The following is a 13326-nucleotide window of genomic DNA, read 5'->3' as shown; positions in this document are numbered from 1 at the left end:
ATATTTAAGACTCAAATATATATAATGTATAAAAATAATTTTAAATTAATTATATATATATAAAAATATTAATTATTTATTTATTACGTCATCCGATTCGACCAATCCGAGCCATCTGGTCCGACCAAGTGACCCGTGACCTAGTCATCAATCCGGTTTGATGTCCGATCCGGTTTTGATAACATTGAAAAAATGGAAACTTGTCCGTACCTGAGCTAGTGGGGCTGGCCTCGATGGTTGTTTTCCGGGAGCAAGAATCTCCTGACTCATTGACAGATTCTCGGAGATTTACAGTAAAATCGGCATATCAAAATGAAAATTAGACGGTTAACTTGTTCAATACGATTCAAGCGTTCAATAATAAATCAAAATGAAAACTGATTTTAAATTGAATCAATTTTCTGAGATTTAAAATTTGATTATATATATATTATGATTGCATTATATATATATATATATAAAAGATTTTGATTGGATATAAGGGAAAAGCTATTGACCCGACGCAGCAGCTTGGAGAAAAAAATGGGTCACTTCGGCAACCCGACCCAAATTGTTCAGAGTTTTCTTTTGTCCTTAATTTTTTTGGGGAAAGTTCACATAAAACCCATGTGGTTTCACTAATTTTCAGATAAAGGACTGTGGTTTACTTTTTGTCAAAACGAGGACTGAGGTTTCGCACTTTTAATAATGCTATTAAAACTATCTTTAACGACCTCAAAATGAAAATTTTCAAGAATTAAAGTTGTTCAATGTCATATTTTCTATGAAACTACATTTTCGATTTTAGAAAATCATCTTTTTTGGAACTTTCTCTCTCTAAACATTAACTTTCTCTCTTTTTACCAAACATCATCTAAATAATCTCGAAATAAAAAAGTTGAAGAATTAAAGTTGATTAGAACATTAGTAGTTCTTAAAATATGTCATTTTTGAAGTTGTTAAGGGTGATTTTAATAGTATCAATCGAAAAATTCCTTATTTTGCTAAAGTTGAAAACCTCAGTCCTCGTTTTGACAAAAAGTAAACCACAGTCCTTTATCTGAAAATTAGTGAAACCACAGGGGTTTTATTTGAATTTTACCCTTTTTTTTTTTTTTTAAAAGGTTCTTAAAGTTTAAAATTTATTTTTGAAAATTAACTCATAGTAAAATAGTGGTGTTATTTTATTTATTTATTTATTTTTTTGATAAACAAGGTGTTATTTTTATTAATATTCGGTTCTATTAAAGGTTTAAAATTCATATGCCATATGATTAGATTTAACCTATTAGTGTAATATTATCAAATAAGTTCAGATTATTTTCTATCAAGCACAATTCTTATGCATATTCCTGCGCATCAAATTGTCTGCATAAATTCTATTTCCTGTATATCAGGATAATTATCAATCACAATAGATTTTTATGCATATCACTCTCGCAAAATCAGAAAGAGATATCCTGTTTAATATTAGAATGCTTTTGATTCTGAATAACAATTCCTGCAAAATTTAATATCAGGAAAAGTTTCCAGTACCACATAAAACAATACATTCTATAAATCAGAAACCATTTTTCAAAAAAATCCTCCAAATTACATATAAGAATAAGTTCTATCACCACATAGAACAATCAATAAAAAATCAACAATTATAGATTTTTCTCCACCTGTTTGGAACCAATAAAAAAAGGGCGGCCCGGTCGCATTACGCGTCCCCGCTGAGCGAGGGTCCGGGGAGGGGTCCCACCACAAGGGTGTATTGGGGGCAAGCCTTCCCTTGCCAATTTAATTGGCAAGAGGCCGCCCCTAAGACTCGAACCCATGACCTCTGGTCACACGACAACAACGTTTTACTGTTGCGCCAAGGCTCGCCCTCTACCTGTTTGGAACCAATAAAAAGAGAAAATCAAACATATAATAGATAATACTAATGTCATAGAATAGCAACAAGAAATTCCAAATGAAAATTATCCAAAACGAAAAAGCATAACACAATGAGATATAGTTTATTACAGTTTCCAAAAAGAACAACATTGATAGCAACACAAACCATTACATTTCATGGCCTTCGAGGAGTTGCAGGAGGCAGAAACTCATACATGGGGCGAGCATCATGACTTGTCACTTTTCCAGGCTCAGAAGAGGCATTCCTTTTCGCTTCACGGCGATGGATAGAATCCCATCTTGCAATAATGTCAGATTTGGTGAAGGGTAAAAGAGTGAGAGACTCCTCTAACCCTAAGATTCTCTCATTCTGCTGATTGATGACATTGTTTAGGTTTTCAAATCCTTCCTTCACAATAGTAGTTAAATCACTAAGTTGCAAGGAGAGCCTTTGATTGTCACTTGGTTTGGATTCAGATTTATGAATGAAATCTTCTACAGATTTAAGGCTAGAGATCAAGGGAAAGACCTCTGATCTTGCTTTGGACAGAACATGTGTGGCACTAAAGGAGGTTTGTGCAGTGGTGGTGATAGGTGGAGAAATAGTTGGGGAAGTGATAATTGAGTCTATGAAACTTGGTGGACCAAAGTGCATTCCAAAGTGCATTTCAGACAAAGGATGGATAGATGAGGTGCCTGGACTCAAACTTAATGAAAGAGAGAGACTAGATTGATTCATTGGAGATTTTGGAGCATCTGTAATGTATCCTAGGAGGTGTTCTTGTGGATTGTCATTGCAATCAGAAGTGTCTTGAGCATCATCAAATTTAGAGTTCATATCTATTGACTTAAAAGATTTATCTTCTTTTCCTTTAGGATTGTCCATGAACTTTATATTCTTGTATGTTAGATGTGAAGGAAGAAAAAGATTTAGACATATTTATAGACAATGATATGAGTCATATAAGGTAAGTAACAATCGTATATTGGGATTGACTCATTGACCGGCTAATTTTGATTTTTGACTGTTGAATAATCGTATCGTTGACCATTGATTGTGGGCTATACAATAATGGTCAACTATCAACAATATATTTGTTGTATTAACTGTTATGGTAATAACAGATATATTTCTAATTAAGATTATGAAAATTTTCAGAGAAGTTTGTCTAATTAAAATAAGAAATATTGAGAAATATTCCATTTGAAATTTATCGACAGTCAACATTAAATTTATCATACAGTGAATAGTCAAAAAATACACTTAAGGTATAGCTAGTTATTAGTTACCTTCTTCTATAGCATATAATTTTAAGTATAAATATACTTAAGTGGTAAATCTTCCTCCTTTACATATAATATATAAGAATATAGAGTTTATTCTCTCTATTTATTCTTTACATGGTAATATTGCCTAGCATAGTAAAATCTGGATCAATTAATAACTTCAATTAAATAATAATTTTTTCTGATCCTAACTGGGACTAATGGAATAAAATGATAACCTCGCTAAATGTATAAGATAATAATTAAAAAAAAAATCTTTGACATCCGCTGAAAATATAAAATAATAATTCATTAACTACGTATGAAAATTATATATATAATTCATAAAATAAAATACTTCCTATACAATTTTTATTTCAATTTTTATGTTTTTCTAAAATATGTATCTATAGTTAATTGTTTTTCATTTCATGCGAACTTAACTCAGTTTGACCTTTAACTTTTTGGAGGGCATAAACTACATTCAACACATTTTTCTCATTTTGAAGCAAGTAATTTAAAGTCTCTATGGCAAGAAAGTTTCTTTCGGAGAAACATATGGTATAACGTTACTATCATCTGGATCTTGATTGTCATCATCTTCCATACCCATTACTCCTTGAATCATTTCTTGATCCATAGACGATTCCGTTAAAGCTTCATTTTCACTAGGATAACTCAGAATCTGCTCTATATTTATAACTTTATCAATAAATAAATATATATTAATTTATTGATAAATTAATATTTATTAATTTATTGATAAATTAATATTTATTAATTTATAGGATAATTTATGACATTTCTATAGGATAATTTATTCTCAATTATCCTAGGATAATTTAGAATCTGCTTTACATTTATGACATTTCTATAATGTACAAAATAAAAATTATTCTATAAATTAATAAATATTAATTTATCAATAGATTAATATATATTAATTTATAGGATAATTTATGACATTTTTGTAGGATAATCATTTATTGATAAACTAATAACCTCGTATAAGATAATAATTTTCCAGATCCCAAGGGTATTAATTTATAGAGATTTTAGCGTATTTGGCCGTTGGTATATTTTTCCTGAGTTGCGTTTCGTTGACTTTGTTCTGTTTGATAGAACAGTGTTTTGTAATTTCATGTGTGAACGTGGTTGTAAATAACCAATATTTGTTTTGGGCCATTTTTCAAGCTTTGACGGTTTAATCTGAAGTTCTAACAAATTCATAAATTATATTAGCATATATTTTTTTTTCTATCTCACATATGATTTATCCGAGAAATTATTTTTTAAATCACTTTGTTAGTTCTCAATATTTTTTAGATAGAAACTGGGACGAGACAGAATAAGGACGGGGTGAGCACCCATGGTCCATGAACCGTCAAACCCGCAATATATTAATAAAAGGAAAAAGTGAGTGTTTGAACAAGAGGAGAAGGAGGAGAACAAACAAAAAGAAGGGGGGAGGAGAAAGGTTCAGAGAAATCAAGCAAAACGCAATTGTGAAACATTACAAATGTCATCATTGATAAACTTGTGGCAAAAAGCAGGAGCGGAAGGCCACCAATTGATCACTGAAGAAGAGACTCCAAACTTTGCCAGAGCATCAGCAACTCTATTTCCTTTCCTAAAGATATGAGAAAAGAGAATGTTCATCCTAGAGCAAATACTGAGACAGTGCAACCATTCTTGTCGAATACTCCAAGGAACATCTATGGAACGATGTCTAAGCAGATTAACTACGTATATTGAGTCTGACTCAATCCAAAGCTGATGCCAATTTTTCTCCCAAACAAGTTCAATTGCGAAAATAACGGCTCTCAATTCAGCCATATAAGCAAAAGAAGGAGGGGTAGAAAAAGCAAAACAACCTTTGGAAAAACCTCGATAGTTGCGAAAAATACCTCCCGCTCCAGCCTCGCCAGGAGTGCCAAAAGCAGAGCCGTCTATATTGACTTTAACCCAGCCCGAAGGAGGTTTAAGCCAATGGACCGGAATAATTTTGGGAGCAGGAGGCGGCCTAGGAGAAGCCAGAAGACGGGATAAGATAACAGCATCTCTCCGCGAAGAGCAAAAACCTTTAGAAGAGGCATAGGATTTGCGAATCATTCGAAAAAGGTTGATCTTCAAGTGCTGAATAGAAGGAGAAACATCCTTAAAGATTGCTTCATTCCGACAATGCCAGATTTCCCAGATGCAAGAGACCGCAGCAACACGCCAAATTGTCGACACCTGGGAGCCATAATGAAAGCTACGAAGAGTGCTGAAGAAATGGATGAATTGGGAATGTCAAGGTAAAGAGCAGTCAAAATGAATCTCGAGGGCCCTCCAAAGAGAATCTGCAAAAGAACAGCTAATGAATAAATGGTTAATGGACTCAGCATCTGATAGCGCGAGCAGCTAGGTAGAGCTTTATGAAATATATATTATGATAAGTGCGTTACGACTATGGATGTGATCTTCCTAAATGCTCTATCTCTACTAGACGCTACTACTTAGGGGCAAGTGTACCCCGTCGTATCAAGTAATAATCCGGTTAAGACCGGGTATCAAATCCACGGGATTTATAACTACAAGTATTAAACGACTCGGTTTTATATGTTATCTAATCGGTGAATACTTTGAGTTGATTCGGGGAACAACTACAAACTACTCCTAACTACGGGCGAGACAAATTTATATAACAAAAACTCTACGAAATGATACGGATGGCGATAAGTTATAAATATGACAAACAATGACTCAAAATATATATACGGTTAATGATTTACTCTTGCAATGACGACTACGTGTAGTGTGACCAACCCGTGAAGTACTTAGACTACGTGGTTCCTAGTCAAGGCGTATCTAATGCTCGGGATCAGAAATTAGGGCCCGTAAGTTCCGTGGTTTGTCAATTCCTACGGTTTCCGGAGCGTCACTTTCGGTAAGGCAACTCCTATATGAATCCCTAAAGATAGCCCGAATGGCATCAGAAATCGCGTTCCCCTACACAATAATCAATTACGAGTATCAAAACAAGTAGCAAGCATCATCACATATATAGAAAAAGAGATTATGAATCATAAATTATAAATATGGAGAATGTAAATATGAAATACAACCAAGCCTAGTACATAGGAAGAGTACAAGTTAATTAGCAAGTGAAAAGGGAAGGATCCACCCTCGGAACCAGCTAATCGGACTCAAGGCCGTCTCTTAGGACTTGGAGGTGGAGCTTTCGAGCTTGGTGAACGAAGATGGAACGGAACTTTGACGGAATGTCGGAATCAACGAACAAGCTCTCAAGATGATAGAATTTTGCTATGTAAAATAAAATCTAAAACTAAGAAACAAGAACTTAATCTATATCAAGAATTGTATATGCCCAGCCTACTAAATGAGTGCTAGTCACTCCTATTTATACACATCAAGCTAGGGGTAGAATTGTAATTTTACAAGATACAAGCATGGAGGATCATGATTTTCTACAGATTTCCCATGCCACGCCTCGCGTTTGGTGGAGTACGCCCCGCGTATTTGTCCGTTCCGTCAGAAATCTCCTGCATGTGGACCAAATCCAGATCTTGTTGTCTCAACCACGCCCCGCGTAGACTGGGGTGCTCCTCGCGCGGTTGAGTTTCTGAGATTTTATTGCTTGAATTGGGTCCTTTACGTCTCGCGTGGCCTGGGGGACGCCTCGCGTATATGAGTTCCTAGAATTTTAGCTTGAAGAACTTCCTATACACGCCCCGCATGTGTGGTTGTACGCCCCGCGTATTGCCAGTTGACTTAGAAGATCTTGCAGTCTGACATCCATGATTGAGACATTATTGCTTATCATTGCTCATACGCCCCGCGTGGAAGGTGGTTGAGTTCCACGTGGTGCCTGCGGCTTGAGCAATTATTTCTGACAGTGTGTTCCACGCCCCGCGTGGAGGGTGATACGCCCCGCGTGTGTCCGTGGATTTTTGCTCCTTGTTCGTACCTGAAATACAATTCTCGAGAGCCGAGTTAGCTTGACGTTTTATTTTCTAAATTAATCAAAAATAAGGAAAATCAACTGAAAGTACGGAATTTATTTTTATTTTATTATTTTATTAAAACATACTTATTTTTGTAATTAAACTTATTTATTTAGTCCCAAATTAAACTGTAATTAAACATACCTAAGTCAAGCCACTCCGAATTTACCAAAAATTCATCAACAGAATTATAGCGCGAACGTTTTTCCTAATGGTCAAGACCCAATCTGTCCGCCATTGATGGAATTATCCACCGATCAGTCCAAAAATTGAGCTTAGAAGACTGGTCAATCCACCAAAAGGTCTGGTCCTAAATGGAAGAATAAACAAGCTTACAAGAAGACCAAATCGAGGACGAAGCAATGGTAGCTTTAGGCAAACCAGAGCCAGCCATAAATCTAGATTTCATCAGAGAAATAGCAAAACTGGTGCCTTGAATTAGATCCCAACACATCTTACCCAAAAAAGCCTGGTTAAAGATCCTAAAAGTCCTTAATGCCCAAAACTCAACCCTCCAAGCTTTTGCAACAACTTTGCCAAGGAACCGTGATTAGCTTCCTCTGATCAATACAACCCGTTGTTAGGCATGAATATGACTGCGATAATACAGCCTGTTAATAAAAATTTGTGTGTATTTTAGGCGAAATTTCCTTAATAAAAGGACTTATAAGTGTTTCATGCAGATTTGTATTGATTAAGTAAAAAAGGGCTACTACACAGCCTATTTTGCAACAAACCTTGAGGAGTCGAGCACCCTTTGATCCAGCGGATCTCCGCTGCGTACCTGATGACGGATAGCGACTGGACAAGTGGCAGGAGCGGTGTGGCAGTGGCAGCAGACGTAGGAAAGGTAGAAAAGCAACGTGATGACAAGATGGATCACCCCCTTGAGTGTTCAAGGGTCAAACTAGAATTAATCATTTCCTAGTAACTTAGCTGTAGAAAAACAATCTTTTGGTAATATTTTGTGGTACGGCTCGTATTTCTTCCTTTATATAGACGTAGTGGAGGGAAGGAGAGCAGTACCTTTTTGACTTCGGATAATCGTTTAACTAGAATTTTGGCTTCTTTGAGAGACGGAAAGCTCTCTAAGGAAGATGACTCCATCAATGGAGGTCTGTGGAATTAACTCAGGCTGTTCACTCTACACTATGAGTGAGTAGTCATTTTGAATGGGTAAGGCCAGTTAGGGCCGGTTATGTAAGCCTTCTATTATCTTATTTATGAATGAATGTTGATATATTATGATGTGCTTGATAAATCTTTAACTCCATTGCTAAATGCATGTATGTTAGTGTTAGATGCATGATAGGAAACTGCTTTCATCTTCACAGAACTATTTGTCAAGCATTCAACCCCGAAACAGAGATGTGAGGAGGTTGTATCAAGGGTTTTCTTCATTGAAATGTTGTTTCGATCGTAATGCACGAAAGATCCAACCTTAGGGACGCTTGAGGTTGTAGTGCATCTTAGAATCTTAAGAACACACGAGAGTTGACTTAAGTGAGAATTAAAATAGAAACCTTGGCATCACTTTACGTCATTCATGAATAAATAGGATGTTTAGAGGCTGAAAGTAACCTGTTCCGCTGTGCTTAACCTGTTCTGCCCTTTTTCCATTATTAAGCAATCGTTTCAATCAACTAAATCATTGACTTTGCTACTGTTTAAACAAAATCTCTCAATTTAAGGAATTCACACACCACGAACACCCTATTCTACAAAGTATTTCTTGTAAACTTTGGTCCTCAATCCCTATGGATACGATACTTGACTTATCACGTTATTACTTGTATCTAGTACACTTGCTAGAGTCCATTCAGGAGACAACAAGTTTTTGGCACCGTTGCCGGGGATTGAAAGCAACAAAGTCTATTCGAACTTTTCTGTGAAACAAGGTGTTTTGAATCTGTTTGCTAAATAGTGCAGCCAGAAGGAATATTTATCGGTTTATGCGCAGAGCTGGACCTCCTATTTTCCCTATCGATCTCGAATTAGAGAGAACGTGTAGACGAAACAGAGCGGGAGCTCGACGTGCAAGAGAAAGAGAACGACAAAGAGAGAGAAGAATGGCTGGAAGGGTACCACCCGAACAACCAGTCCATCCAAACCAGGAAGAAGAGGGAGAGAATAACAACCCTCCTGTCATGCGAATCAGAGATTATTCGAGACCAACCACGGAAGGACATTCATCATGCATCGTGTTGCCCAACGAAGGGAACAACATGTTCGAGGTGAAAGCATCTATGATACAAATGTTGCAGGCTGCCCTACAGTTCAATGGATACCAGTCGGAAGATCCAAATGGGCATATCCTTGAATTTATCACGCTGTGCAACACTTTCAGATCAAACAGAGGCGTTGCTGATGACATAATCCGACTAAAGCTATTTCCTTTTTCTCTAAGAGATAAAGCGAAGAACTGGTTGAAAAACTTGCAACCAGGAACGATCATTACTTGGGAAGAAATGGCTAGCGCTTTCTTAATGAAATATTTTCCACCGAGACAAGCCATTAAGCTCAGAAACGAGGTTTCCCATTTCGTGCAAGAAGAGGATGAATCCTTAGCCGATGCATGGGAAAGGTACAAGGAATTACTAAGGAGAGTCCCCAATCATGGCATCCCGATGTGGATGCAAATGCAAAACTTTTACAATGGGGTAGCCAACATTTATAAAATCCAGATCGGGTCCATTGCCAATGGAAACCCCGAAGATCTGGAACCACAAGCCTTGTACGACCTTATTGAGAGAGTAGTAAGCACAAGTTATAACTGGCACTCCACCAGAAGTGAAGGAAAAAGAGCGGGAAATGAAGATGTTGTGTCAAAATTGACAAGTCAGGTAGAACAGCGTGCCAGATAGCTCGGCAAGATAAATGTGTCCTCGATCCACAACGAACCACCATTCAATGACATTTGTGATTTTTGTAGAGGCCTTCATTTCAAAATCAACTGTCCCGGAGTTAAGCATGGAAAGGGTGCACAGGCAGAATGTGATTATGCAGGGTATAATCAGAGGAATCCACTAAACCCATATTCTAACACATATAACCCTGCCTCAAGAAATCATCCGAATTTTGGATGGACAGGCCAGCCTAACCAGCAGGAACAACCGAGATATCAAAAACAGCAAGGAGGACACTACTAGAGGCAACCCCAGCAGCATTATAAACAACCTGTTCCACCAAAGGAAGATATAGAGCCAGATATGAAGATGATGATGATGCAGTTCATGAAACAGACACAAGCATCAATAAAAAATCTGGAAACACAAATCCATCAATTAGCTGCATCTATGTCAAAAGGGAAGGGAATTATGCCAAGCAACACAGAGCCAAACCCAAAGGGCGATGTCATGGCAATCACCCTAAGTTCTGGTAAGCAAACTCAACCCATTATATCTACTGATGAAAATGCTGAATGCGCAGAAACATCCGAAGAAACTGAAGGAGAGCAGGAACAGACTGTTCCTAGTCAAGAAGAAACCAGGAAGACAAAATCTACCAGTGAGCAGGATCAAGGGGAAAGCGGAAAGATGTACAAGCCACCTCCATCGTATGTTCCGCCTATGCCATATCCAACGCGGTTGATCAATAAAAAGCTGGAAGAACAGAATTCTAAGGTGTTAGACACCTTAAGAAAGTTGCACATCAACATTCCGTTCGTAGAAGCACTTGCACAGATGTCGTCATATGCAAAATTCTTGAAAGATCTCCTGTCAAACGAGAAAAAGCTGGAAAACATATCCATGATCCAACTCAACAGAGATTGTTCGTCAATACTCCAGAACAAGCAGCAGCTACCGAAAAAGCTAAAAGATCCAGGGAGTTTTTCTATTCCTTGTTCAATTGGAAAGCTAAATATTGAAAATGCACTATGTGACCTAGGAGCTAGCATAAACCTAATGTCATATTCTGTATATGCTAAACTAGGATTAGGAGAGCCACAACCAACCAGAATGTCTATTCAATTGGGCGATCGCTCAGTATGTTATCCTAGGGGAGTTGTGGAAGATGTGTTGGTCAAAGTAGGAAAATTCATATTGCATGTTGATTTCATCATAATGGACATAGATGAAGACTTGCATGTTCCTATTATCCTAGGAAGACCCTTTTTAGCGACAGGAAAGGCATTAATAGACGTGGGAGAGGGACAACTATTCTTGAGGATTAATGGGGAGGAATTCATTTTCAAAATGAACGAGGCGATGAGATGAGTTAACAATAATGATGACACATGATGTCTCTTAGATGAGTTTCAAAGTCTTTCTACTTTGCAGGAACAGGACACTCTGGAGACTCTATTGGGAGAAGAGGTGAACTGATGTGAAGGAACATGCTGTTCCATTGAATCCAACTTACCTACACCTCCTTTTAATCCTATTGTTCCCACTCATCAAGAACCACTGGAGATACCAACTGTGACATTATCTAAACCAGAATTGAAACCGTTACCTGCACACCTCGAGTATGCCTTCCTGGAACCTCCCAGCGGAAGTCCAGTTATTATATCCTCAAAGTTAACTCCTTATCAGAAAGCTCAACTCATGGAAGTTCTCCGAAGGAACAAGGATGCAATCGCATGGAAAATTGATGATATCAAAGGTATCAGTCCGGCAGTCTGTGTCCACAGAATCTTGATGGAGAAGGAGCACAAGCCTTCTGTCCAGCCACAGCGCAGATTGAACCCCCACATGAAGGAGGTTGTGCGAAAGGAGGTGATCAAGCTGCTGGATGCCAGCATTATTTACCCAATTTCTGATAGTGTGTGGACCAGCCATGTTCACGTTGTACCAAAGAAGGGAGGAACAACTGTAGTACTCAATGAGAAAGACGAGTTGGTTCCCACGAGAACCATAATAGGATGGCGAGTTTGTGTGGATTACAGAAAGCTCAACGAAGCCACAAGGAAGGATCACTTTCCTTTGCCTTTCATTGACCAGATGTTAGAACGGTTAGCGGGGTATGCATTCTATTGTTTCCTTGACGGTTACTCGGGGTACAATCAGATTGCACTTCACTGTGAGGATCAGGAAAAGACAACGTTCATATGTCCATACGGGACCTATGCCTATAGGCGCATGCCGTTCGGACTGTGCAACGCTCCAACCACGTTTCAAAGATGCATGATGTCTATATTTCATGATATGATGGATCGAACTGTAGAAATATTCATGGATGACTTCTCTGTTTATGGAAACTCTTTTGAGAGCTGTCTAAACAACCTCGAGGCCATGTTTGTGCGATGCAATGAGACCCACTTGGTCTTGAATTGGGAGAAATGCCACTTCATGGTTACAGTTGGAGTTGTTCTCGGGCATAAAATTTCAGAAAAGGGGATGGAAGTGGATAAGGCTAAAGTGGAAGTGATAGAGAAGCTGGCTGTTCCAGCTAATGTAAAAGATGTGAGAAGTTTTCTGGGGCACGCAGGGTTTTACCGCCGGTTTATCAAAGATTTTTCAAAGATTGCGCTGCCCTTGTCAGCATTACTTCATAAGGATGCGGAATTTTCTTTTGATGCAAGCTGTTTAAAGGCTTTCGAACTGTTGAAAGGTAAGTTGATCAACTCGCCTATACTGGCAGGACCCGACTGGGAACAACCTTTTGAGATGATGTGTGATGCAAGCGATACGTGTGTGGGAGCTGTTCTCGGGTAAAGGGTTGAGAAGAAATTCAGACCTATTTATTATGTAAGCAAAACATTAACCGAGACCCAGCAAAATTACACCACGACAGAGAAGGAGCTCCTCGCAGTTGTGTATGCTTTCAAAAAATTTCGCCCCTACTTGGTGCTGTCAAAAGTTATTGTTCACACAAACCATGCTGCACTACGCTACCTGTTCGCCAAGAAGGATGCAAAACCAAGGCTGATATGGTGGTTGCTTTTACTTCAAGAATTCGATCTCGAAATTAAAAATAAGAAGGGAACAGAGAATGTGGCAGCTGATCATTTGTCAAGAATTTCTCACCAAAGCAGCCAGGAACAACCAGAAATTTTGGAGAGTTTTCCAGACGAGCGTTTATACACCGTGCACCCTGCGCCATGGTTTGCCGACATTGCTAACTATCTAGCAAGTTCGCTTAAACCTCACAACCTGTCCACTAATCAAAGGAGGAAGTTTTATGCTGAAATTAAATATTATTTTTGGGAAGAACCCTATCTTTTCAGGTTGTGTGCAGACCAAATTAT

At 38.0% G+C, this 13326-nt stretch overlaps 1 non-coding gene across 1 annotated transcript; it reads right to left on the bottom strand.

Annotated features, from left to right (window-relative positions):
- Window positions 1-9652: 9652 nt before the first annotated feature.
- Window positions 9653-9759, bottom strand: LOC136215862 (small nucleolar RNA R71). Its single transcript, XR_010682865.1, has one exon. It is a non-coding gene; the product is annotated as a small nucleolar RNA R71 (small nucleolar RNA).
- Window positions 9760-13326: the final 3567 nt, after the last annotated feature.

Source organism: Euphorbia lathyris, chromosome 1 (genome assembly GCF_963576675.1).
Source record: "Euphorbia lathyris chromosome 1, ddEupLath1.1, whole genome shotgun sequence".
Taxonomy (NCBI): Eukaryota; Viridiplantae; Streptophyta; class Magnoliopsida; order Malpighiales; family Euphorbiaceae; genus Euphorbia; species Euphorbia lathyris.
Note: the sequence above shows the minus strand (reverse complement) of the source record. Positions and strands in the feature narration are given on the sequence as shown.